The following is a 12,637-nucleotide window of genomic DNA, read 5'->3' as shown; positions in this document are numbered from 1 at the left end:
CTGCCTTGTTGCCAGAGGGAAAAATAAAAGTAGTTCAGCTGAATCTCCTGGACTAAGAATTCTACCACCTGACTGTCACCACCAAAAAGGCCCTGCCCCATGTGCCATGGAGTAAGGCCTCTCTTGACCATCAAAGCATATCTGTAGGGTCATATGGGTTAAGACAGGCTTCCTCAACCTTGGCCCTCCAGATGTTTGAGACTACAATTCCCATCATCCCTGACCACTGGTCCTGCTAGCAAGGAATCATGGGAGTTGTAGGCCAAAAACATCTGGAGGGCCGAGGTTGAGGAAGCCTGGGTTAAGACCATCCTTAAGGATCAAAAACAATGGGACTGAGATATTTTAATTGCTGTTAGGCATTAAGTAATATGAATGCATTGGAAGAGTTGCATGTAGAACTTTGAGTAAATAAATAAAATTAAAATAAGTAAAAGCAGCACTTTAAATTGGGCCTGGAAATAATTTGATCTGAAAAACAGGCTCCTCTTAGCATTGATTTTGCATTAACTGGTGTTCTGGATATTTTTCAAATGTGGCCCAGTGTAGAGCACGTTATAGCAATCTAAACAGAATATTACCAAGCTGTGCATAAGGACACATTAGGTGCACCAGAGTATCTTGGAGTGATGCTGGATCCAAGAACACTCCCAGGCAAAAGTTGGGAAGAGATGACAGGAAAAAGCATAAGAAATTGCATGGGGAGAAAAGTAAACTTACTTAGCCAAAAATAAAGCAAGTGAAAATGAAGGCAACACAAACTTGCAGCGAGCAAAACCTGTAGGAGAGCAAATCTTGAGCCAAAGTTACTTGGAGGCTCATGTGCAGGAACTGTGATAGTGGAGATTGTGACAGAGCCAGAGCTGAGGGGAGAAGGAAATGCAAGAGCAAAGAGACGAGGGCGCAAAATAATCAAATGAGAAAGAAACAGCTGGGGGAAAGCTGCAAAAGTGGCTGATGTAGAAACAAACAATAGGCAGCAGAGGAATGAGCCAGGGTTCTTTTAGTGAAAATAGCTCCTCATAAACTGCATAAACAGCGCATACCATATTACATTTACACAATACATACTATGGCGTTCACACATTTGTACATGCTACACCTAAACTGAAGCATGTGAATGGAGTTAGAAAACCTGAAGAGTTGGTGCCTATCAACTTAAAAATAAATAAAAGCACTTGGTAAAGCATGAGCTATAAATCAGTAAGTCATGTGATTTATTCTGCATGCTGCTTTCTCATACATTGTTCCCGACTGAGATGCTGTCTGTCACAAGTGGCTGTTAAGCAAGTTTCATTTCCTGCAGTTCATATCTCATGATCTGTCCGCAAAATACCGACACAACATCTTTCTTGTAACTGACCTAAAATGCGACATTTGTGAACGGTTTAAATTCAACAAAGAATGATTGTATTCACACAAGTCCTAGTCAGGATGCTGGGACTTTTACTCAGGGCGCTTCGGAACGTATACATTTCCTATACAGAAATGTGATTGTGGGAGATGGGAGTCTGAGAACAACATGTAGCTTGTAATGTGTGGTGATAAGGGAATCTAATTGCCCAGCTGTGTCAAGTCCAGCTCCAACTGGTTTGGGTTGCTAAAAGTTCAATAGCCAGTTTAGCACTTCTGAACCAACCGGTTTGTTTATGGTTCATGTGGAAAAATTAAAATGCCACCTGCATTATTTATTTCATTTTTATCCTGCCTTTCTTCCACATAGCTCAAGATGGCATCCATGATTCTCCCCTGCCCCTTCCATTTTATTCTTACAACAATCCTGTGATGTAGATTAGGTGAGAGATAGTGAATGACCAAAGGTTACCTTTATGGCTGAGTGGAACTTAGAATACGGATCTCACCAAGCATGGTGCAATCACCACATTGGCTCTCAATTAGGATACTGAATTGCATGAGTGAGGAGAGATGTTAATATCCTTCTACATGCTGCTTCTCCAATCTGAGCCAGCAGATAAAGGAGTTGGAAAATCCCAAGGAATAATAAAATTCCTGCCAGTATTAGTGATTTAATTCTGGTTGGGTATGTATATTAAAAGCCTTTTCAATCATGCATGTTCAACACTTGTTGCCTGCAGAGTGGCGTGTGTGAATCAAATTCCCAACACAAATCTAGTTCTGCAGAAAGAACTTATGTATCCCCTTCAAAGCAAGGGATTATCAATGCTGCAAGTCACTGTTACATGTGCATCTATTTTATTAGAAAGTTGTGACCAATTGTGCACAGATTCAAGTAGCAAAAGAGAGGCATGTGAAGCATCATATGAGATGAAATACATAAAGGTAAAGGTAAAGGACCCCTGACAGTTAATTCCAGTCGTGAATGACTCTGGGGTTGCGGCACTCATCTCACTGTACTGGCCGAGGGAGCCAGCATTTGTCCGCAGACAGTTTTTCCGGGTCATGTGGCCAGCATGACAAAGCCACTTCTGGCAAGACCAGAACAGCGCACGGAAATGCCGTTTACCTTCCTGCCAGAGCGGTACCTATTTATCTACTTGCACTTTGACGTGCTTTCGAACTGCTAGGTTGGCAGGAGCTGGGACCGAACAATGGGAGCTCACCCCATTGCGGGGATTCAAACCGCAAACCTAATCGGCAAACCCTAGGCTCAGTGGTTTAGACCACAGTGCCACCCGACCAGATGAAATGCATACTGTTGTGCTCAAACTAGTTTGTTAAGAAAATCCCCAAACTCGGTTCTATGGGTGACTCTGGGTCAGCTCCCTGCGGTAGTTTATTGAGGTACATTGTTTTTAAATTTATTGTTGTACATTGTTTTAATTGTTTGTTTTCCTTCTGTGACTGTACCCCCAAGTGTGTTTTATAAGCTGGTCTCCGACCATAATAAATTATCTATCTATCTATCTATCTATCTATCTATCCTGTTGTGTGTTTATCCCACACAGATGTAGTTTGTAGGAAAGCAGAAATATTTACCCATGTGTACTAATGAAGCACTATAACAGAGCCACAGTGGGAAATTGTTCTGTACTGAAGTTTTTTGGTTTTGGTAATTCCTGGGTTTTGTGCTCAGACGGACCAAACAATACAATTTTAGAATAGCAATGCGAAGTTGTTATTTTGTTAGACTGTGAAAAAGTCATATGATAGTTGATGTACCATATCTCAATTCAGCATCAGCTGGTACAAAATCTGCTTGGGTGGATAAAGCCAAAGTCTACATGTGACTCCATCTTGGGTGTATTTCTAGCTTATTTCTTCAATCTGTGCAGCTGAGGAGGAAAATTTAAGTCATATATCAGGAAGAACTTCACACCCGTAAATAGATGGAGGAAAATATTAAGGGAAGTTTTCAAACACTGGTAGTTTTAAAAATAGGCTAAACACTTGTTAGGGGTGGCTTGACATAATTGGCAGGCACTGTTACTTAAAAGTAAAGAAAGTAAACGACAAGAGCCTTTTATGTTTCTGGGTTCTTCTAGTTCACTCTTTGCTTTTTAAATTTTGTATGAGTTAGGGAATGTTCGGATGTTTTGAATGGCTGAAAGAGTCAAGAGGCAGTGAATATCTTTGCTTTGGATCAATCCCAGTTTGGCAATTTGTAGCACATATTGAAGTACTTTATTTATTTACTTATTTGTAAACTTATTTGTAATTTTTATAGGTCACCTTTCAACCAAATGTTCTCAAAGCATATTCCACTTAATATTTTAAAGGTAAAAATGAGCAGCTTGGATCAGACCTGGAAATAAAGTAGCAACCAGTGAAGCTGTTTCTAAGTAGGCATTATATTTTTCTTTGTTTGTACTAAAATTTCTACCTGCCTTTCTGTATCAACTATAATCTAAGTGGCTTTATAATTGAGCCCTTTAATATGTTCATACCAACCTATACCCAGCAACAGTAAGATGCCCACTTTATGCTGAAATTTCCAGTGTCTTCAAGGGCAGCCCCACATAGTAGATATTACAGTAATCTAATCTAGAAATATCCAGTGCATAAATGGTGGTAGCCAGTGCCTGTCTTGCAGCAACTGGTGCACCAACTGAACACTGAAATAGATCTACAGTCTCCCATTCAGCATGGGCCTCCTGACACATAGATGCATTTTGGCTTCCTATCTCTATCTAAAATCTGTCCTGTGTATAAAGTGATAATAATAATGCAGCCCACTATTTATCAGCACCTACCATCTAAAGACATAGCCTGTGAAGTCAGTAGAATGGGGTTCTTTAGGGGAACTCTCAGAATATGTTGAACTGTTCTTTATTCAGGAACAGTTTGTGTTAATGCACATATAAAGCATTGATTATCCACACAGCAGTTGCTCATCTTTCCCCCCTTTTTTAAAAAAGTTCAGTTTTAGAAGTCCGGATTTAGAGCAGGAGAAGAGCATTCCAAGGTTGTCCTAATTACAGGAGAATGAGCATTTGGCTCTGGTTGGGAGGATGATGTTATTGTATGCATACAAGAAAGGGGGTTTCATCTGGGACTCCAGGACTTTGAATGATTTCATCTAGAATGATTTCATCTGGTACAAAAGAGTGAAAACTCCTCATTTCCCTCCCAACTGATACATTCTTGAGCAGTTACGTTGCGCCAGTATTTGTGGCCAATGTTGCTCTGGGTAACAGCTCTCTGTACCCCCCAGGGACTTGCACCTTTCTTTTGAGATACCAAGAAATACCATGCTGTCTACATTCCTTTTCCCATATAGAAGATTTAATATGTTTTGCAAGTACAGCAAATCTTCGGTAAGTTTTCAAAACACAATGCTATGGCCACGGGCCTAAGGAATTTGAAATGCAATAACAAAGAGTAATTGGAACAAACCCATAGTCCGGGAAATTGGAGCTTCGATGATGTTGAAAAACATTACGAGTATGACCTCTTTACCACTGAAGGACAATATGTCAGGTTTTGCTGACATGAGATTGCACAGCTATGAATCACAACCTTAGGGTATTAGGAACATAGGAAGTTGCCATATACTGAGTCAGACCATTGGTCCACCTGGCTCATTATTGTCTACATTGACTGGCCGTGACTCTTGAGGATTTCAGGCAGCGCTACCTGAAGATGCCTAGGATTGAACCGGGGACCTTCTACATGCAAAGCAGATGCTCTAACCTGGAGCTGCAGCCCATCGTCTAGTTCAGTGTTCCCTAAGCTTGGGCCTCCAGCTGTTTTGGGGCTACAACTCTCATCATCCCTAGCTAGCAGGACCAGTGGCTGGGGATGATGGGAACTGTAGTCAAAAAACAGTTGGAGACCCAAACACTTGTCTAGTTGATGTATATGTACATTTCATGTTGTTTATCACTTCACTTTTCATGTTACACATAGAGCAGGGTGGCATATTTCCTTTCTAGCATTAGAAATCTCTATCTATCTATCATCTATCTATCTATCTATCTATCTATACTAGTTTTATGCATGTAATTGTTGCCTTATGTGTCACAACCATTTGGAAATCCAGGGAAGCAGAGGTGTAGTAATGCTTGGTCAGGTATCTGCTTGTCCACCTAGTTTAATAATAATAATAAATAATAATAATAATACCCCACCCATCTGGCTGCATTCCCCCAGCTACTCTGAATGACTTACAGCATATATTGAAACATAATAAAACATCAAACATTAAAAACTTCCTGATGCTGGGCTGCATTCAGATGTCTTCTAAAAGTTGTGTAGTTCTTTATCTCCTTGACATCTAAAGGGAGGGCATTCCACAGGAAGGGCGCCACTGCTGAGAAGGCCCTCTGCGTGGTTCCTTCTAACTTCACTTCTCACAGTAAGAGAACCACCAGAAGACCCTCGGAGGAGGACCTCAATGTCTGGGTTGAGCGATGGGGGTGGAGACGTTCCTTCAGGTGAACCACGTGGCATACTAAGGGATAGGTGACCCATGGATCCATCCCCAGGGATTTCCTATCTCTTGCCCCTGCATAGGCACTGGTTCTAGGGATAATACATCAGCTATTTTCTCCCATGTAACCTGAAGCACAGGCTAAGGCTCACTTGTGTTCTCTCCGCAGTTCAACATCAGCAGAGGTTCTGCAGATGCTCGCTGCTGTATGCAAATGAAGGCATGAAGCAGCTGAGGTACATAAGGGGAGGATTCTTAAAGAAACCCTGTAGCTACTTGGTAGTGGTGGTGAGGTAAAGGACTTAAAGATCCCTATGCCTGGAGAAGTGATTAACCATGTAACCCTATACATGTCTAATCAGCAGTTTGAGTCCAATGGGAGTTTACTCCTGGGTATGTGGGTATAGGATTGCAGCCTGACATGCATAGTAAGGCAAAATCTTTGCCAAAATCTTTTTACTGCCCCCACACAGTAGGAAGGTGTTAAAGAGCCCTTTGCCTGGGCCTCATCCTGTGTAGGAGTGAATAGGGTCAGTATTACTGACTGTTCTGGTCTCCAGGTTATAGTCAATGCTAGTGCTATTCAGAGTAGACCCACTGAAATAAATGGGCCTAAGTAATGCCTATCAGTTTCATGGGTCTACTCTTAAATAGGACTTGTTCAGTTAAAATTAGGGGCCCATTTATAAGTGTAGTTATCAGCTAAAAGGTATCATTTACCTGCTTCTTATCCTCTCCTGCATTCAGTGGAATACTGAGATCTGCAGTGGAGACCAGAGAGAGAATGCTGGTAAAACAAGGGTAGATCTATTCTGAAAAGACTGAGATGTCAGAATTTTGATTAATACTCATATCTGTTTTTTTAAAGCATGTATGGAAAATACATTTGAAGCATGTTCAATGAGACAGGAAATAGCAGCAGTTACAGCCAAATGCACTAGTATCCATTATCTAGTTTGCTCTTCCTCTGCATAGAATAAGCTATAGGAACATCTCAGTAGGAGGCGTAATGGAAATGAGAGCTTAGCCAAGTTGTACTAAGCTGGCTGGAAGCCTCCTGTTTTTTTCATGAGCGCAACCAACATGAGTTCGTATGTGTGTCTTTAAATGGCAATAATTTAAAACCATCAGCATCTAAATAGCCACTACCTCTGTTATTCATCGCTCAAAGCATTCTCAGAATGTGGTAGATCCACTAATGAATAACAGCTCATGAAACCAGTGCCAAGGCTCTAGCAGCCCTTCCTCATTTTAGACATCAAGATGTTAACCTTGTGTTTGGTAAACAAAAGATATACAAACCCCTCTGCATGATTTCATTGCAGACTGAATTGAGCATGAGAAGAAAAGGACTTGCTGTGCCTGCAGCTGCTGCATTCTTTCCTCTCTCTCGCTCTCTTTTAAAAAAGGTCCCATTTCAGCTGCCTGTGTGGCCCTCACTTCAGCTGTTTTAGTTGAGCCAAAAGGCACTTTTCTAAAGATGATTTATTAGTTAATAAAACAGGGGAGACTGCAAAGTTTAGGGGACTTGTGATACACATTCAGGCTCGTGCTTTCTTTCAATAGAAGATAGAATCGTAGAATTTGTACATCTAGAATGGGATGAAAGCCTTCTAGTTATCCCTCTTCCCCTTGCAATAGAGGCCAGATTCTTCATATCCCAAATAACCTTAAGGAGATTAGCCTACTACATCCTTCTAATTACCATATGCTCTAAATGGAGAGGAGGAAGGATGACTGGATCTTCTGCCAAGAGGGAACTTGAGTAAAACAAACACGGATGGCTTAAGCAGACAATCTGTACTAACACTGTAGGCCCTACAGTATAAGAGTGTTGTGGTGGGACCTCCAGGATTAGCAACCAGTCTAATCTGTAGGTAATTCCTGTTCCAACTATGTAAATCCAAAACTCGGAATTCAGCCTTTATATCAATGTTTGTTTTTTGTTTGTTTGTTTTTGCAGTTATATATCATGCTTTGTGATGCAAAACACAGGGCAAGAAAGCTCCTCCAGAAGCTCAGAAGCTCTAATATTCAGAAGTATGTGTACTTGTCACTAAATTAATAAAAATTCTGTGTGTGTAAATTAAGGGGAAAGTGCATATGTTTGCTTATATTTTGTTCCTTTAAATACATGCATACATACACACATACATACATACATACATACATACTGCTTCTCATTGGGTGTGGGAAACACTAAATGCATTTCCCTAACCTCTGGGGAACTGATTGGTTCCCCTTTGCCAATGTTTGAAATTTCACCAGTTGTCACCCACAGACTTTGAATTCTACACTGCAGTCATAAGGGCTAGAAAATCTTGAGGTTACTGTGCAAAAGAAATGCCTTTTGTGTGCCTTCATTGTGAACACTAAAGAGTGTTAATGCGCATAGGAGTAGTCACAGTTTTCTGTGATTTCCACTCTTGTGTCCTGAGGAGAGAGAAAAAACAAATTACTAGGATGAGGGCATTTATCACAGTGATAGGCCATAGGATCCAGGTCCTTCAGCATCTCCAAGTGTACTGGGTTAGAGAAGACCCCTCCCTAACACCATCTCTGATCCCATGTTTTGGACTACAGTTTCCACCATCCTTGATCACTGGCCATGTTGGCTGGGACTGATGGCAGTTCTGGTTGAACAGCATGAGGAGGGCACCAGGTTGGCTATCATTGAGAATGGCTGCCTATCCCAGTGAAAAGAATTGCTAGTATCAGGCAGTTCCTGAAATCTTTTATTGTTCTTAGCAAAACATTTGGTGCTCATTCTGCTCTGTGGAAATGTAAGTGTGAACTGTTGTCAGCTATAAAACCTTTAAAAGGAAACCGTGCAAAGAATAATAGAGAATAATTCAGTTTATGTTGGATAAACTATTCAACACATTGTTAATCCTAGGTTTTCATGATTTCATGCAGTTGCTGCCATTTCTGAATTGGCTGTTACTGAATGTCTCCCATAGACTCTAGATTGTTGATGAAATTGATAACTGGGGAAAGTTGTCTCACAACTCCAATTAAATGCCTTTTATCATTTTCAGATAGAAAAACAACTTTCTTTGTGGAATGACTGCCCCTAGAATTCATATAATGTAATAAACCTAGACAACACTGGGATTTTATTCAGGACAGGATTTTGCCTGAAAGGGAAAGTATACTCCTTTATTCTCCATGGATTATGACACTCATAAAAAGGACATTTTGGAAAATAAGAAGCTCTGCCATGGATTATAAACTGGTTGAAACAGCCAAGCTAATTAGCTAGCTTTCACCACAACATAAGGCTAACAGATGAAATATTGAAAGTTCCATTGAACTGATTGGGACTTGCTTCTAAATAAGCATGCATGCAGTTGCACTGATAATAAGAATGACAATAATAATTTCCCTATTGATAATGATAGTCATCACTGTGCTTATGTTGCCTGTATTGATACAAATGCTACTGTTAGTAATGCTGTGTAGAGAAGAAACGAGGAATCAATTTGCAGGGAATATAGCATCATGTCATGCCTTAGCTGGATACAATCCAGTGTTCTTTTGAAAAGTCTCATCTGTGTTTGTAATGCAATAGATGGTATTTGATACAGATTAGGATATAAATCCAGGGGACCACATGGCTGCCCGGATGGTTGTTTCTGTCAACCCTTAGACCAGCCTTCCTTTCCTTGGTTCCCTGCATATATTTTGTACCACAGCTCACAATTAGCCCCAGTCAGTATGGTGAAGGCTCAGGGATGATGGGAGTTTTGCACTGAAATATTTAGAGGGCATGAGGTTGAGGAAGGCTGTCTTACCCTAGAGTGAGGTACAGGTTTTAACGCTTTATTTCCTGTTATGGTCCCAATTTGGATCAGAGACCCATTAGCTCCAGAGTTTTGAAATCTCCTCCCCACCACCCATGGTCTCAATCCAGATTCCCCCTACAATGAAGATTTGTGCTTTAATAAGAACAAAAACCCTGCACTTAAGGGTGCAGATAAGGAACTAATATTACTATCTGCTTTGAATGAGTGTATGAACCACTAGGAAATATTTCCTTGTGCTTTGCCTCTGCATGACTCCACCAGCTACAGCCTGTCTGTTGAACCCACTTGCCTGCAGCCAGGCTAGGAATGGTAGATAAGAATGGTGTCTATTCTCATTTTCATGTAAATCTACCTAATTCACATTTCCAGTGCATAAAATGAAACTCAGCTGTCTATGAAATTTGCATTTTGGGGTGCAAGTTTTCAACTAAAAATGCATATTAAAATGTGCGTACTAGTGAACATAATGCATAAAAATGCATTACGTTGGGGAAAATGGCGTGCAGAAGATTACAAAAGTTAGTAAGACCTTTTGTTTCGTTTCTTTCTTTAAAAAAATTGCATACTTCATACAGAAATAGGGCAAACCAAATTTAACAGGAAAAATGAAATAATGAGAGAAATCAGAACTGCCAAGATTCCACCATCCCTTAGCCAGATCTGTGTGCCGTGACAGCAAGAATGACCTGAGTAGAAATGATGGCTTTAGCGTATGCTGCTAGACGCATAGCTGGAAAATGCAGGGGGATCAATTTTTTCCTTGGTACCACCTGAGGGTCTCACCTCACATGATTGTGACATAGGGGTAGGGAATATTGCGTGTGCATTCTGCTCCTGGGGCTCAGTGCGGTGCTGGCAGTTCCATGCATCCAGCCTCTGCATGGTTTTGCCTTGTGCACCCTGTTTTTTGCACACTAGATGGGAGCTGAACCATATCTGGAAGCTTTGAACTTTGTTATCCTTGTGCTGCTCATAATAGATGATTCAGGCTTTTATTACTTTTCCTTTCGGCATTCCGATGACATCCACACCTTGCAAAGTCAGTATGAACCTTGCTTTTTCCTGTGAACAATTTCTCTGCAGAAACTGTTCAGGTTATTCTTCTTATACCAAACCAAGTTCAGTAGCTGTGTAAGTGTTTCTCTTCCAAACTAACAACTTGTTCCAATCCATGTTGAAAATACTAATTGCTTTGCTTCCTGAGCAAGAGTTAAACTCTTCACCTCCTTTTTATAGCACGGGCAGTGTCAAAAGAAACTATTATTACAGTTCCTTCCTTCCGGTGTATTATTGAAATGGGGCATGCTGAGAGAATTTGCTGTTTTGGCAGCTGATACGTTATCTCCCAGCTTTTGCTATTTACAGAGGGTGTGTTTGCACCACATGCCCATCAGTCTGCCTGACGATAACACTGCTTGTCCTTTAATTTCTGCCAGAAGTCAAGTTGTGAACTGAATTAGCTCTTTGCTTACTCTCTTTGAGTGTACCAGAGGTTGGGACATTTAATTCCCTTTTAAAATTAAGAAAATACACCAATCATCTCCCTAATAAAGCTTCACTTTCCGTCATCCGTTATAAAATTAACTGGTGTCTATATTAAACCAACCTTTTTTGGTTCCTCTCTTCATAGGCTAAGAACATCCACCCACCAAGTCATATAAGATCAATGTTGCACTCTCTAGATTTTATTGGTCTACAGCTTCCATCAGCCCCAGCCACCATCGCCAATGTTCAGAAATAATAGGAGTTGTAGTTTGACAACATATAGAGGGCCACAGATTAGGGAAAACTGATGTAGAGCATTCCGCCTTTTTAGTATTTGGTGGTGTACGGTACACACAATTTTACTAGATCCTTGTGGCAAACCTCTGAATGATTTGTTGTGATGAAGTCCCCTTGCATGGTTTCTGCCTAAAGAGCAACTACAGCTTATTTATTTAAATTACACTTCTCCCCTCTCTTGCTTGAGGAGTTCAGAGTGGTCTCAGGTGGTCTCCAATTCAGGTAATTTACAGGGCCTAAACATACTTAGTAACTTCAGTGGCATAAATGCATCTTCTGCCCTCTGGTTTGCTCAAGTGCACCAGGCTTTATTCTGTAGTGCAAACAAAATTAACTATTCCCTCTACGTCCATTGTTATGTATGCATAATTGTGCTTTCTACCACACGAAGCTGTCCAAATGATAAGATAAAACTTTCAAGGTCCTTCTATAACAGTGGTTCCCAAACGTTTCCCCCCATGGACCACTTGAAAATTATTGATGATCCACTTAATGATTTTCCTGCCTCTTGTAGCAATTGCAATGCACTGGATGCTGTATGATTTTTTTATTGCTTCTTTTGTTTCTTATATTTTTATTGCGTTGCAGTTTGTATTCTCAGACATGCCATGAAGTACCTGAATGATGGTTATGGACCACTGTTGGTTCATGGACCACAGTTTGGGAACCCGCGTCCTATAGGTTGTCCCACCTTCAAAGGTCAGATCAATGGTGGCGAAAGGGGACTCTTCAGCTCTAGCCACCCAGTCTGTGGAATGCTTTCCCCCGGGGAGGCTTCCCTGGCACAAACTCTCATCCTTCCAGAGTGCCAGAGGAAGATCTTTTCATTCACCCCAGCTTCTGCACTATTAGATCAAGTTTACCGTATTTTTTGCTCTATAAGACTCACTTTTTCCCTCCTAAAATGTAAGGGGAAATGTGTGTCTTATGGAGTGAATGCAGGCTGCGCAGCTATCCCAGAAGCCAGAACAGCAAGAGGGATCGCTGCTTTCGCTGCACAGTGATCCCTCTTGTTGTTCTGGCTTCTGAGATTCAGAATATTTTTTTTCTTGTTTTCCTCCTCCAAAAACTAAGTGCGTCTTATGGTCTGGTGCGTCTTATAGAGCGAGAAATACGGTATTTTCTCTGGTGCTCTCTGTTGATTTTTTTGTACAGTTTCTATTTTTGTCTTTAAATATTGATCATAAGCCAACCTAGA

At 40.9% G+C, this 12,637-nt stretch overlaps 1 protein-coding gene across 5 annotated transcripts in view; it reads left to right on the top strand.

Annotated features, from left to right (window-relative positions):
* Positions 1-12,637, top strand: part of LHFPL2 (LHFPL tetraspan subfamily member 2) — a 115,427-nt gene that overhangs the window by 86,565 nt on the left and 16,225 nt on the right. The gene's annotated exons all lie outside the window — the stretch shown is intronic.

This window comes from Podarcis tiliguerta (assembly GCF_965153285.1).
Source record: "Podarcis tiliguerta genome assembly, chromosome: 11".
In the NCBI taxonomy this organism is placed as follows: domain Eukaryota; kingdom Metazoa; phylum Chordata; class Lepidosauria; order Squamata; family Lacertidae; genus Podarcis; species Podarcis tiliguerta.
The sequence above is the reverse complement of the archived record's forward strand: the minus strand, read 5'-3'. Positions and strand labels throughout refer to the sequence as shown.